This window comes from Marmota marmota, unplaced genomic scaffold (genome assembly GCF_001458135.2).
Source record: "Marmota marmota marmota unplaced genomic scaffold, marMar, whole genome shotgun sequence".
Taxonomy (NCBI): domain Eukaryota; kingdom Metazoa; phylum Chordata; class Mammalia; order Rodentia; family Sciuridae; genus Marmota; species Marmota marmota.
The window spans coordinates 8,117,322-8,128,053 of record NW_025999982.1 but is presented as its reverse complement, the minus strand read 5'-3'; the positions used below and the strand labels follow the sequence as shown (position 1 = coordinate 8,128,053).

At 50.1% G+C, this 10,732-nt stretch overlaps 1 long non-coding RNA gene across 3 annotated transcripts in view; it reads right to left on the bottom strand.

Annotated features, from left to right (window-relative positions):
• Positions 1-28: 28 nt before the first annotated feature.
• The window catches only part of LOC107143885, a 64,303-nt gene continuing 53,599 nt past the window's right edge, over positions 29-10,732 (bottom strand). Inside the window, exons 2-3 of one of the 3 annotated variants that reach the window (XR_007348444.1) lie at positions 8,453-8,599; positions 29-3,872 (exon numbers count right to left, since the gene is read on the bottom strand). This is a non-coding gene — a long non-coding RNA (uncharacterized LOC107143885). Of the gene's footprint in view, positions 3,873-3,894; positions 7,809-8,452; positions 8,600-10,732 lie in introns of those variants that run through there. The other 2 variants (XR_001503733.2, XR_007348445.1) reach the window with 2 other exon arrangements.

Here is a 10,732-nt window from a genome sequence, read left to right as displayed (position 1 = left end):
ACAGCCCCCTCCCCCCTCCCCCTCCCTCCCTCTCTGCTCTCTGGCTGCCATGAGCTGAGCAGCTCTCCTCTGCCATGAGCTTCCACCAGGATTTCTCTCCCTTGGAACCGATGCACCATAGACTGAACCTCTGAGACTGTGAGCCACAATGAATCTTCCTTCTCCAAGCTGTTCTTGTCAGGCATTTTTGGTCATAGTGACACAAAGCTGATGAACACAAAGACTTTGAAAAAATCTTTTCTCCACATGGAGCCTCAATTTCTTCCCTTTTAAGTTGAGAGATTATGATCCAGGCTCTCTAGGGTCTCAGAGCTCTGAATCTCTGGGAGTCTTTCAGGGCTGCTATATACAGCTACCCTGGTTATATACTGCACAACTCCAGATAGATGCCACTCTCAGGCTGTCCCAGTGGCCTTAGACTCAATAAAGGGGGATAGAGATAGAGGGGATGCAAAGAAAGGATATGAGAGGGCAGGAAAGAGGCTTCAAGCCCATTGAGGGGATAAATAAAAATGGTCTCTGCCTCTTTCCTCCAGTCAGGAGGAAGACAAGTCTATACTACAAAGGAGGACGAGATAGGTCACCCTATCGCCACCCACCTGGTCACTCAGCCCCGTCAGCTCTGATTCAGAGGGCAGAGTCACTAGGGAGAGATCCCTTTCGTGTGGGGTGACATTCCCCCAGACTGGCGCTCCCGTGCCCGCCCCAGTCTGCAGGGCAGTCCAAGGGCCATGGTCTCCCTGATGCTCCTTCACCCGGATTTCCTGTAACTGGAAAAGCGGGGTCCTTCCGCCGTGACGCTGGGTACTGTGTATCAGTGCTTACCTGAGCCAGGTGCCACCCAGCCCCAGACCTGGATTTGGGCATCCCGGGTCGGCTGCCACTCACGCGTCTTTGGCCAGCCACTCCGTCCGTGCATCCACTCGTTCACACAGTGAGTCAATCATTCGTCATTGAGACCCGAGCACTTGCCCAACGTCAAGTCTGAGGACAAGATGCAGGCCATGCCTCCCAGCGCCTTCCCACAGGGTGGACGGCCACACTGGCCTGAAGCAATCCAGTTAGGAAACGACCGGAGGCCCTAGGTCACGGATGCTCCCACAGGCCTCAATGTCTTCATCTGAAAATGGAAGGTTCCACCCCATGAAACCACCTCTGGGTCACGTATGGGGAATCCGAGTCTGGAAGTCGGGTGGAGCCCAACCAGGGAAACATCGTGGGCCGTGCGAGCCCAGACGCAGGCGCTGTGACCCCACCCTGCTCCCCACCCAGTGGCCTGCTGCTCCTCCAGGCTGCCTCCTCCGAGAGGGTGCAGTGGGGGATCCACCTTGAGCTGGGGTCTGGGCTCAAGGTCTTGGCTGCTCCAGGCTCCAGGGCAGGAGCCTCATCTTTGCCTTCATCCAGACACAGCTGGTCCAGGAGGCCAGGCTGAGCGCCAGGCCTGAAAGAAGAGACATCCACCTGCTAGAAAAATCAGCAAACTTATTGAAAAAGCCAATCACCCACTTTTTCTCACCCAGCCATGCCCAGGCCCATGACCTTGGAAAGGGCCCTTATCTTTGCTGCAAATAATTGCCAGGAAAATCTATGGTCAGTTAAACAAGTCAATGTTCCTCTTGCACTTTTTACTCTTACTCTCTTAAATAAGCTTGGGTCTGACCTGCAGAAGATGCTGGATGCTGGCTCGTTCTTTACATCACGCTGAATGTTTTCCCCACAGCACAGACTCCAGGGTTTGGGTTATTAAATCAGCAAGACCCAAATGCTCCCAAGATGAACTCCCAGTGATGTGATAATAGCAATTACCTTGGAGGATTCCCCTGGGTGCAAATCACAGGAGAAATGTCATCAGTGGGAAATCTCCTGGCTCAGGCAACCCAACAGGAAATTGGCTGGTTTATCACCCAGATGCTAAAAAGGACAATGGGGTCCTGTGGCCAGTGGAAAAGCAATCCTTTTCCTCACCTGAGCCAGGGAAAATCCCAGGGACTTGGAGCACCCCTGGCCGTAGGTGGCTCCTCTGTCCTTCTCCAGTTTGAACCAGTATAAAGGAATACAGAGGCAGACCTGGGTACCTGTGGGGCTCATGTTCATGGATTCAATTCGGTGCTGGTTGGAAATATTTGAAAAAAAAAAAATACTTCCATACCAGACATATGCAGGATCCTTTCCCTTGTCTTATTCCCTAAACGATACAGTGTAACAACTATTTACATGGCATGTACATTGTATTTTGTATTATAAGCAATCTAGAGATGATTGAAAGCGTACATGGAGATGTTGCCTAGGTTATATGCAAATACCTCATCATTTTATATAAAGGACTCAAGCATCTGCAGAGTTGGGTATCTGTGGGGGATCCTGGAACCAAACCCCCATGGCTACAGAGGGATGCAGAAGGGATTGGGGGTGGAAGGCCAGAATTGGTATCCCTATAATTAGCCAGCCCCGCCCTGACTTTTCCCCGGGAAGCAGCCTCTCGCTGTTGTGCCTCCCTTCCCTGCGCCTCCCCCGGGACTCACCTGACTCTGAGCTTCCGGACTCAGCTTGTCTGATTCCCTGTCATCTGCTCAGTTTTTCTGCCCTGTGCTCTCCCTCCTCTGTCTCCTCCTCCCTTTCCTGAGGTGGGTCCCCTGTGTGCTTCAATCCATGGGACTCCAGGCCTCACCCCCAACGAATCTGCTCGCCTGGGTCCCCTGAATCAATCAAGCACAATTTGATTGTCCCTGGTTCCCCAGGGCAGGGACCTAAGATCATTTTGGATTTGCATGTCCTTCAAAATAATTGTATTACTTTATAAGTTTTATACATGTAATGCTGCGAGCAGGATATTAATAGAAGGGGAAAAGCTAATGAAGATAAAAGTAAACAAATGGAAATTGCAATTTTTTTTTCTTCCTGCTGTCCTAATTATTATTATTATTATTTAACTCCCAGGGTATGTTCTTCCCACTTTGGAAGCCATAGCCACGGGAACGGGGACAGGAACTTTAGCCATGGAGGACAGGGTGACGTCACAGAGGTGGGCCCTTCTCCCCTTTAGTCTTCCCCTTACCTTCCTGGCCCAATCAGCTAAGCTGATTCTCAGGGGGGGGACCCTTAGGATCGGGTTGAGACCTTAAGACTTCTGTGGTGGTCAGTTTTTTGTCACTATGACAACATACTTGAGAAAAACAACTTAAAGGAGAAAATACTTCATCGGTTTCCGAGGTTTCAATCCATGGTGGGCTGGCTCCATGGCTTTGGCCTGAGATGAGGCGGAATATCATGAGAAGGGTGTGACAGAGGAAAGCTGCTCAGTTCCCAGCAGCCAGGAAGGGGGGAGGGGGGGAGAGAGAGAGAAAGACGGGGGCCAGGATGGGGGACAGGATGGGGGAGAAAGTGTGTATGTTTGGGAGCAATATATAGTTCCCCAGGGTATCACCCCCTTCAACTATGACCCCCCCTTCTACAGTGGCCAGCACCTCCCTGTGGTCCATCCCACTGTGAATCCATCAGTGGACTAACCCACTGGTGAGGTCAGAGCCCTCAGGGTCCAATCACCTTCCCAGAGCCCCACTTTGGGACCCTGCTGCATGGGGACCAAGCCTTCAACACCGAGCCTTTAGGGGACAGTCCAGATCTATCAATACCCCCCACCTGATAATTCCTCATGATATCATTGCCTTCCAGGCCAGGGGCAGCCATGGTGGGCCGTGGCCGGACACCTGCTGCCTTTCGAGGTGCTCTGTGGAGGCTGCGTGCCCAGTACTGCCTGTGCTGCAGGAGGGTCGCACAGTCCTCTCGGGGTGCTCGGCCTGGCCCAGGGTGCTGTGAATCAGGCCCACGCTGATTTAGTGGCATATCGTATTCCTGGTGACAAGATTCCTCACCTGTAAATGAGAGGGTTGGACTGAGTGACAGCCAGGCCTCCGTAAACCCTGGCAGCGTGACACGGGATGCTAGAGGCAGCTTGGAAAGGACCAGGGAGAAGGCAGGGGCTGGGAGGAAGTGGTCTGCCTGCCAGCTCCTTCCACCCAGAGAAAGGCTGTGGGGGCCCCAGGTCCCCAGGAAAGGGCAGCGTCACGTTTAGCCTTGACCCTTCAAGCGGGGTCAGTGGTCACTGTTCTGATTTCTAGTCCATTGCTTCTTTTAGTAACCTCAGCTGCTTTTCACAGGAAAAAAAGGCTGCTTTGCGCCATCCCGTGGGGCTCTCCATGGGTGTAGTTGGAATTTTTTTTTTTTAAATAAAAGCCATGTATACATTTTAATTGTTTGGTGTAGCAGGGTGGGGCATGGGAAAATGGAAAATGTTCAGATGTTTCTGGTGTGTGTGTGTGGGTCATGTTTCCAGTGTGCCAGTTAGTATTCCAAGAGCACTTAAATAATATTTAATCCATCCTAACTTAACAAATATTTCCCATTGTTGTTTTGGTAGTACTGGTGATTGAATGCAGAGGCATTCTACCCCTGAGCTACATCCCCAGCACACCCCCACACATGCACACTTTTTTTTCCTTTTTGAGACAAGGTCTTACTAAAGCTGACTTCAAACTTGCAATCCTCCTGCCTCATCCCCCCGAGTCACTGGGATCTCAGGTGTTCTCCACCTCACCCAGAAGGGCAGGGTTTACATAGATGAGAATTACAGAGGTGGGGAAGAGGGTCCATGCCGGGCCCAGGGTCTAGCAGCAGACCTGACCCCCCCAAGCAGGAGGTCACAGGGAATGGTGCTTTCTGGAACCCAACAAGGGGGGTCACATGTAGAAAGGTAACCTTGAGAGGATTAGCTTCCTTCAGCTGAAAGACAGTTGGGGACAGAAGCGAGGGATGAAATGTCCAGCCCCGTGTCCCATTTCCTGCTGATGCTTACCTGTGGCCAGGGTCCCCAGAAGCTGGAAGGCATGAGGTTATTGGTGCAGTACCTGACTGCTTTGGGGGCAGTGGGCTGTGTACCCCAAGGGTCAGCGGAAGAGTTTTGGCAGAGGGTGATGCCCCAAATCTATTTCTTTTACCATAAGTTGCAATCAATAAACACTTAAAAGCCCTTGTCCATAAGAAGTGCATGGAATTTGGAGCCAATTTGGGCTCAGAGTCAGCTAGAGCAAGGCTTGAATCCTGGCTCTGTGGCTTGCAAACTGCATGATCTTGGACAGACTCCTTAGTCCCTCTGAGCCTTCGCCTGTGTGCATGTAGGAAGAGAGATCATAATGCTGGCTGCGTAGGTTTATCCTGGGGATTAGAGGTAATAATTGAGAGACGGCTGGCACATAGGAGTGCTCAGTGGGGACTGCATTAATCCCAGTCCTCAGTGTTAAAACAGGAATTATTTGCGGAGGACAGGCGACCCCATTAGCTCTGGGCCGGAAAGAGCCCGGCTGCTCTCAGTTTCTTGAAGCATCACCAGGGTGGAGGATAGCCCTGCTTTATTTTCCATCCTCTTTGGTTACTTTGTTCCTTCTGCAGGCAATTATTGATGGAAGGATTTATAAATTACAAGGTGTTTATTGCCCCTGGAGAAAGTGCAAGCCAGTTGTCAATGGAATTTACTATGAAATTAAGCAGTAAGAAGGATTAAAGCCCAAGGAAGGGACCCGGGCAGGAATAGCTGCTATGCAGGGGGGAGAGCGGAGGTTGGAGCCTGTTTTCTGTGTAATTCTCAAGTGCCGCAGCAGCTTCTGTAAGATAGGAGGCCTGCTCCGGCTCAGAGGGAAGTCAGCCAGGCAGCTTCCGCTGCACCTGCAGACATGGCTTGGGCAGAACCTGCATTTCCCCTGCCCCTGCTGTGAGAAATCCAGTCCACAGGATCCCAGGCTGGAGCTCATGGCAAAGTCACTGTATGGTAATCCTCCTGTGTCCAGAGGGGACAGGTTCCAAGACCTCTAGTGGATGTCTGAAGCCATAGATAAAACAGCATCTATAGGGTTTGGTGTTTTCTTTTCTTTTTCCTATATGCTATGTAGTGTTGCCACATAGTATCACAGTATCTCTGCATCACTACTCTTGCACTTTGGAGACTATTAAGTAAAATAAGAGTTACCTGAATACAAGCACTGCAATATCAACTTTGATCCCATAACCAAGGCAGCTACTATGTAACTAATGGGCAGGTAGCATATACAGCATGGACACACTGGAGAAAGTATGATTCATATCCTGGATTGGATAGAGCAGGACAGCAGGAGATATCTTCACATTACTTAGAAGAGCACGCAACTTAAAACTTACGAATGGTTTATTTCTGGAATTTCCCACTTAATATTCTGGGACTCTGGTGACTGTAGATAACTGAACAGGGAAAAATGAAACTGGGGATAAGTGGGGACCTCGATATTTCTCTTTGGTAAACATTGGGGTTCCCTTTGTCCTGATAAGTTGAGCTGGATGGCTCAGGCTTTCATTAATAGATACATCCTATAAGAACCTGTTTTTCCACCTGAAAAATGAGCAAGATAACTCTGTGAAGCTCAGCATCACATATGTGAAGATCCTGGGGCCGTTGGAGTGACCCTGGTCTGGCCATCCCTGGGTGAGTCCTCCTCAGCAGCACTTCTGGCCTCCTGTCTGCTCAGATTGGTTCGCATGGATTCTCCTTCTATGATTAAACCCTCCGGGTGCCACTGAGGGCTGCCTGTAGTTCTGCTGAAAGACACTGATAATTATGCCCAGTGCTCCGCCTTGGGGAGGGCAGCAGGAGCATGCTCTGCAGGAGCTGGCGCCCCAGGCTCATCTGCATTAAAGTGGGCGGCTTCCCCCACATTCCAGCCACACAGCACGCATGCTCAGGAGCCCGCAGCCAGGCGTGTGGCAGAGGCTTTGGTAACAGATAAAGGGGAGGAAGGCAGCCAGCCAGGAGCTCTGCCTTGAAAGGGATGACAAGACAGCGGCTCAGAAGTCACCCTCCATGCAACGCAGCGCCGTCCTGGGTGCCGGCGGAGACGGGTTTCTAGAACTGAATTTCTCAGGCTGGGCTCTCATCCAAGCTTCCCCCCTTTCCAGCTGGGTGGCCTCCAGCAAGATATTTCACCTCTCGGTGCCTTGCTTTCTTTAATTAAAAACGGGGAGAGAGATGTGTTGTGATGAAGCTGTCACACAGGCCAGCTGTCACCACCCTGTTCATCTGCATGGCCATCTCCACCTTCATCTTCTCCACTGATGATCAGCGTTCTCTTGGTCCTCCCTGGGGAACAGAGAGGAGCCCTGGACCAGGGGAGTCAGGGCTGACATTCACTCCTTATTATTATTTCCCCAAATGGATAGTTTCAAATAGGATCTGAGGAGAGTTCTAAACATTCTTATACTTCACCAAAAGCAAGCAGAATAAAGACCTTGGGAAATTTGGACGAGGGGCAGCTGACAAGGGGTGTCCAGAACGCCTCTTTGGTACTGGGGAGTTTCCAGAGGTGGCCGCCATTCTGGCTCTGAGCTCCTTAAAAATATGATCGGTTTCAAAATTCACTGACAACTGTAAGCCCGTTGCAAAATGCATGAAGCTCCCGAGCAGAAGGTTGAATGAAAGAAGTCAGAAACAAGAGCGCATGCTGCGCGTTCCATTTATATAAAGTACAACAAAGCGAACGTGCACGGTTAGAAGTCAGGAGAGTTATTGTCCTGGGCTGGGGAGGTGAGGCGTAGCTGGGAAGGGAGACAAAGAAGGTCTTGGGATCCAGGTCATGTTTTCTTTCTTGGTCTGGGTTTGGATGACAGGGGTGTGTTCGTTATGAATTCATGATGTCTATGTGTGTATGAGGCACACATGTAGTTATGCTGGAAAATCGTAAATAAAGGCAGTTGCTTGGTAGAAGCCAAGGTGATCGGTGCACTGAAGTCTATAAGTAACACTTATGGTTAATGACAGAAATAAATAGCTGGTCTTCAGTGATGGAGCCTTCTGCATGGGGCCCTCTGGTAACGGGGGCAGGTACTTCCCTCATGGCCATCTGTGGGAGGTGGGGTGGCACCCCACTTTCACAGATGGGGCCACTGAAGCTTAGGGAAAATAACTTCCTGTGCCCCCAGATCTCTTCACAATTTGTGTCATGTGCCCCCACAATTCACCTCACAGCACAGAACTTGGCACAGGAGGGAGAAGAGCATGTTCTTGCACTGTCACCAGCCACCGCTTCCTCACATGCTAGAGTCCTTTCTGGGGCCCCTCTGATCCCCGCTGTACCAAATGGCACTTAATTGCCCTCTGTCACTAGGTCTGGACCAGGCCTCGGAGTGCACAGTTGTCCTGGTGATTGAGGCGGGAGGAGCCCTGCGTGGGGGAGGGGAAGATGTGAACTAGGGTGTGCTGGGGGCTGGGGGGTTGCCCCAGCCCCAGGGCCTTGGTTCTGTCTGTCCCCTCTTGTGGCCTTCTCCCCACTTATGAGATTCCTTGTCCCAATCCCTGGCCCATTTGCCACCAAGTCCACATATAAACTTTCCCTGCCCCAAATTCTGTTTCTTTGGGAAGACTTCATGGGCTCACCTGGGCTCCAGGTGGGGTCCAAGGAGATGTCATCCTCCTCTGATCCTAGAGGCCCTTTACATCTTTCTAGAAGTGTCAGGGATGTGGCCCTCCAGCCTGTGGAGCGTGGAGTCTTTCCCCAGTGCTTGGGTTACACGGAATCAACATCTAATAAATAAAGAATTATGATAATAACTTGAGGAAATTGATGCCCAGCATTGAGGAGGTCCAGAACAAAGGGAAAACCCACTGTGAATCACACTCTGGGACCAGCGAGTGAGGAACACAGGCGTCCTCCCCAGAGACCGCCAACTCATTTAAATTAATAAATCCCACTTTCCTCGGTGCCCGAGTATCAGACTTATTTATGCATCTTAGAATTGGCCAAAATGTCGAGTGAGGGAACAAAACAATTAGAGCTCCTTCTTTGTACAGAGAGGTTTCTGAGCTTGCTCTTATTTTGGCTGAATGTAGGAAAAGGGAGACAAATTGAATTCCAACTGACAAATAGATGGCTTCTAAATCTACAGGCTGCCAGATAATCAAATTGGTGGAAATTTTCACTTTTTAATTGCTTCTTTTGCCTTTCTGGGTATAGGCCTAAAACCCTAACACAGACTGGTCTTTCTTGAAAACATCCTAGCAGAGCTCAACACTGGAAAACGTGGGTTCGTTCTGACATGTCTCTATATGGAGACTCTTTGCACAAAGTGGGGACATTTAAAATCTTTAGAAAATCATAAAGCATGGCTCTGAGCCCCTGATATTTCTGGGTCTTAGGAAGGTCAGTGTGGGAGAGACCAAGAAAGAGAGGTGTACAGTTAGGGTATGGAATGGCCCTCAAAGGCTCAGGTGCTGGAGGCTGATTCCAAGCTGGAAGTGTTATTGGGAGGCAGAGGAAGGAAGTCAGGGACATGCCCTTGAAGGGTTGCTATGACCCCGAGTCTTCCCTCTCTTTCTGCTTCTAGATCATCTGCTTCGCTAATCCCTCTACCATGATAATCTGCCTTACTGGATACAATAGAGGCAGCCAAGCATAGTCAGAAACCTCTGAAATCATGAGCCAAAATAATTCTTCTCTCTTCTAAGTGGTTTTACTCAGGTATTTTGTCACAACTATGGAAAGCTGACTAACACAAGAGGTGAGACAGAGGGCTTGTGGGGAACTCAGGGCAGCAGTGTCTATCAATACCCATGGGGATGGGTATTTCAACAGTACAGATGACTAAATACCAGACCTGCCCACCTCTATTCTTACTGCACAGCTGGGGTGGGGAGAAGGGTCTGATTAGCTTTTTGTGGGTCATTCCTGTTCTTTTCCCTTGAACATTTTTCTCAGATATCCCCGATAAGACTGTCATGCCTACCCTAACTCACCTAGTTAGGGCCAAAGCAGTTCCCAATCTGGATACCCAGAGTTCATGCAGATTTTACAATACTGCCTCATGTCAGACACCAGGTGTGTTACCAGACTTTCATAGCTGTTACCAAAATTCCTGAAAAGAACAACTTAAAGAGTTGTTTATTTTGAGCTCATGGATTTTAGGGGGTCCATTCCATGGTTGGTCAACTCCATTGCCTTGGACCAACATGAGGCATAGCATCTTGGCAGAGGACATGGTGGAACAAAGTTGTGCAGCGCCTGGTAGCTGGCAAACAGAGACCATGAGGAGCTGGGGACAACATGTAACCCCCAAGGGGACACCCCAGTCACCGACTTCCTCCAGCCACACCCCTACAGTTACTTCTTAGCGATCCACTCAAAATAATAATCCATCAAATGGACTTACCCACTGATGAGGTTAAGCTCTCATGATTCAATCACTCACCTCTGAACCTTCCTGCACTGTCTCACACACAGGAGCTTTCAGGGGATACCTCATGTCCAAATCATAAAGCCAGGCACAAGCTCTGCAGTCCCCAGACCTTCCACACGTCTGACCCACTGGCTACCAGTTGGGGCTTCCCAAGGCTCTCTCAGGCTCCATAATTCAGTAGAACAACTCACAGAACTCAAAGAAGCTTTATACACTTGCAGGTTTATTACACAGGATCCAGGTCGGCACCAGCTAAAAGAGACCCAGGAGCAAAGCAGGCAGGGTCTCGAAGATGAGATGTCCATGTCCTCGGATCCCATCACCCTCCTGGCACACTGCTGACTGGCATTAGCCATGGAAGCCTATCTGAACTTCAGTGTCTGGAGTTTTCATTTGGGTTTCTCTACCAAAGCATGATTGAAATGACAGAATGATTGAACCCCAGGAGGCCGGGTGGGAGTGATCAGCCCTCCAGGAGACGCTG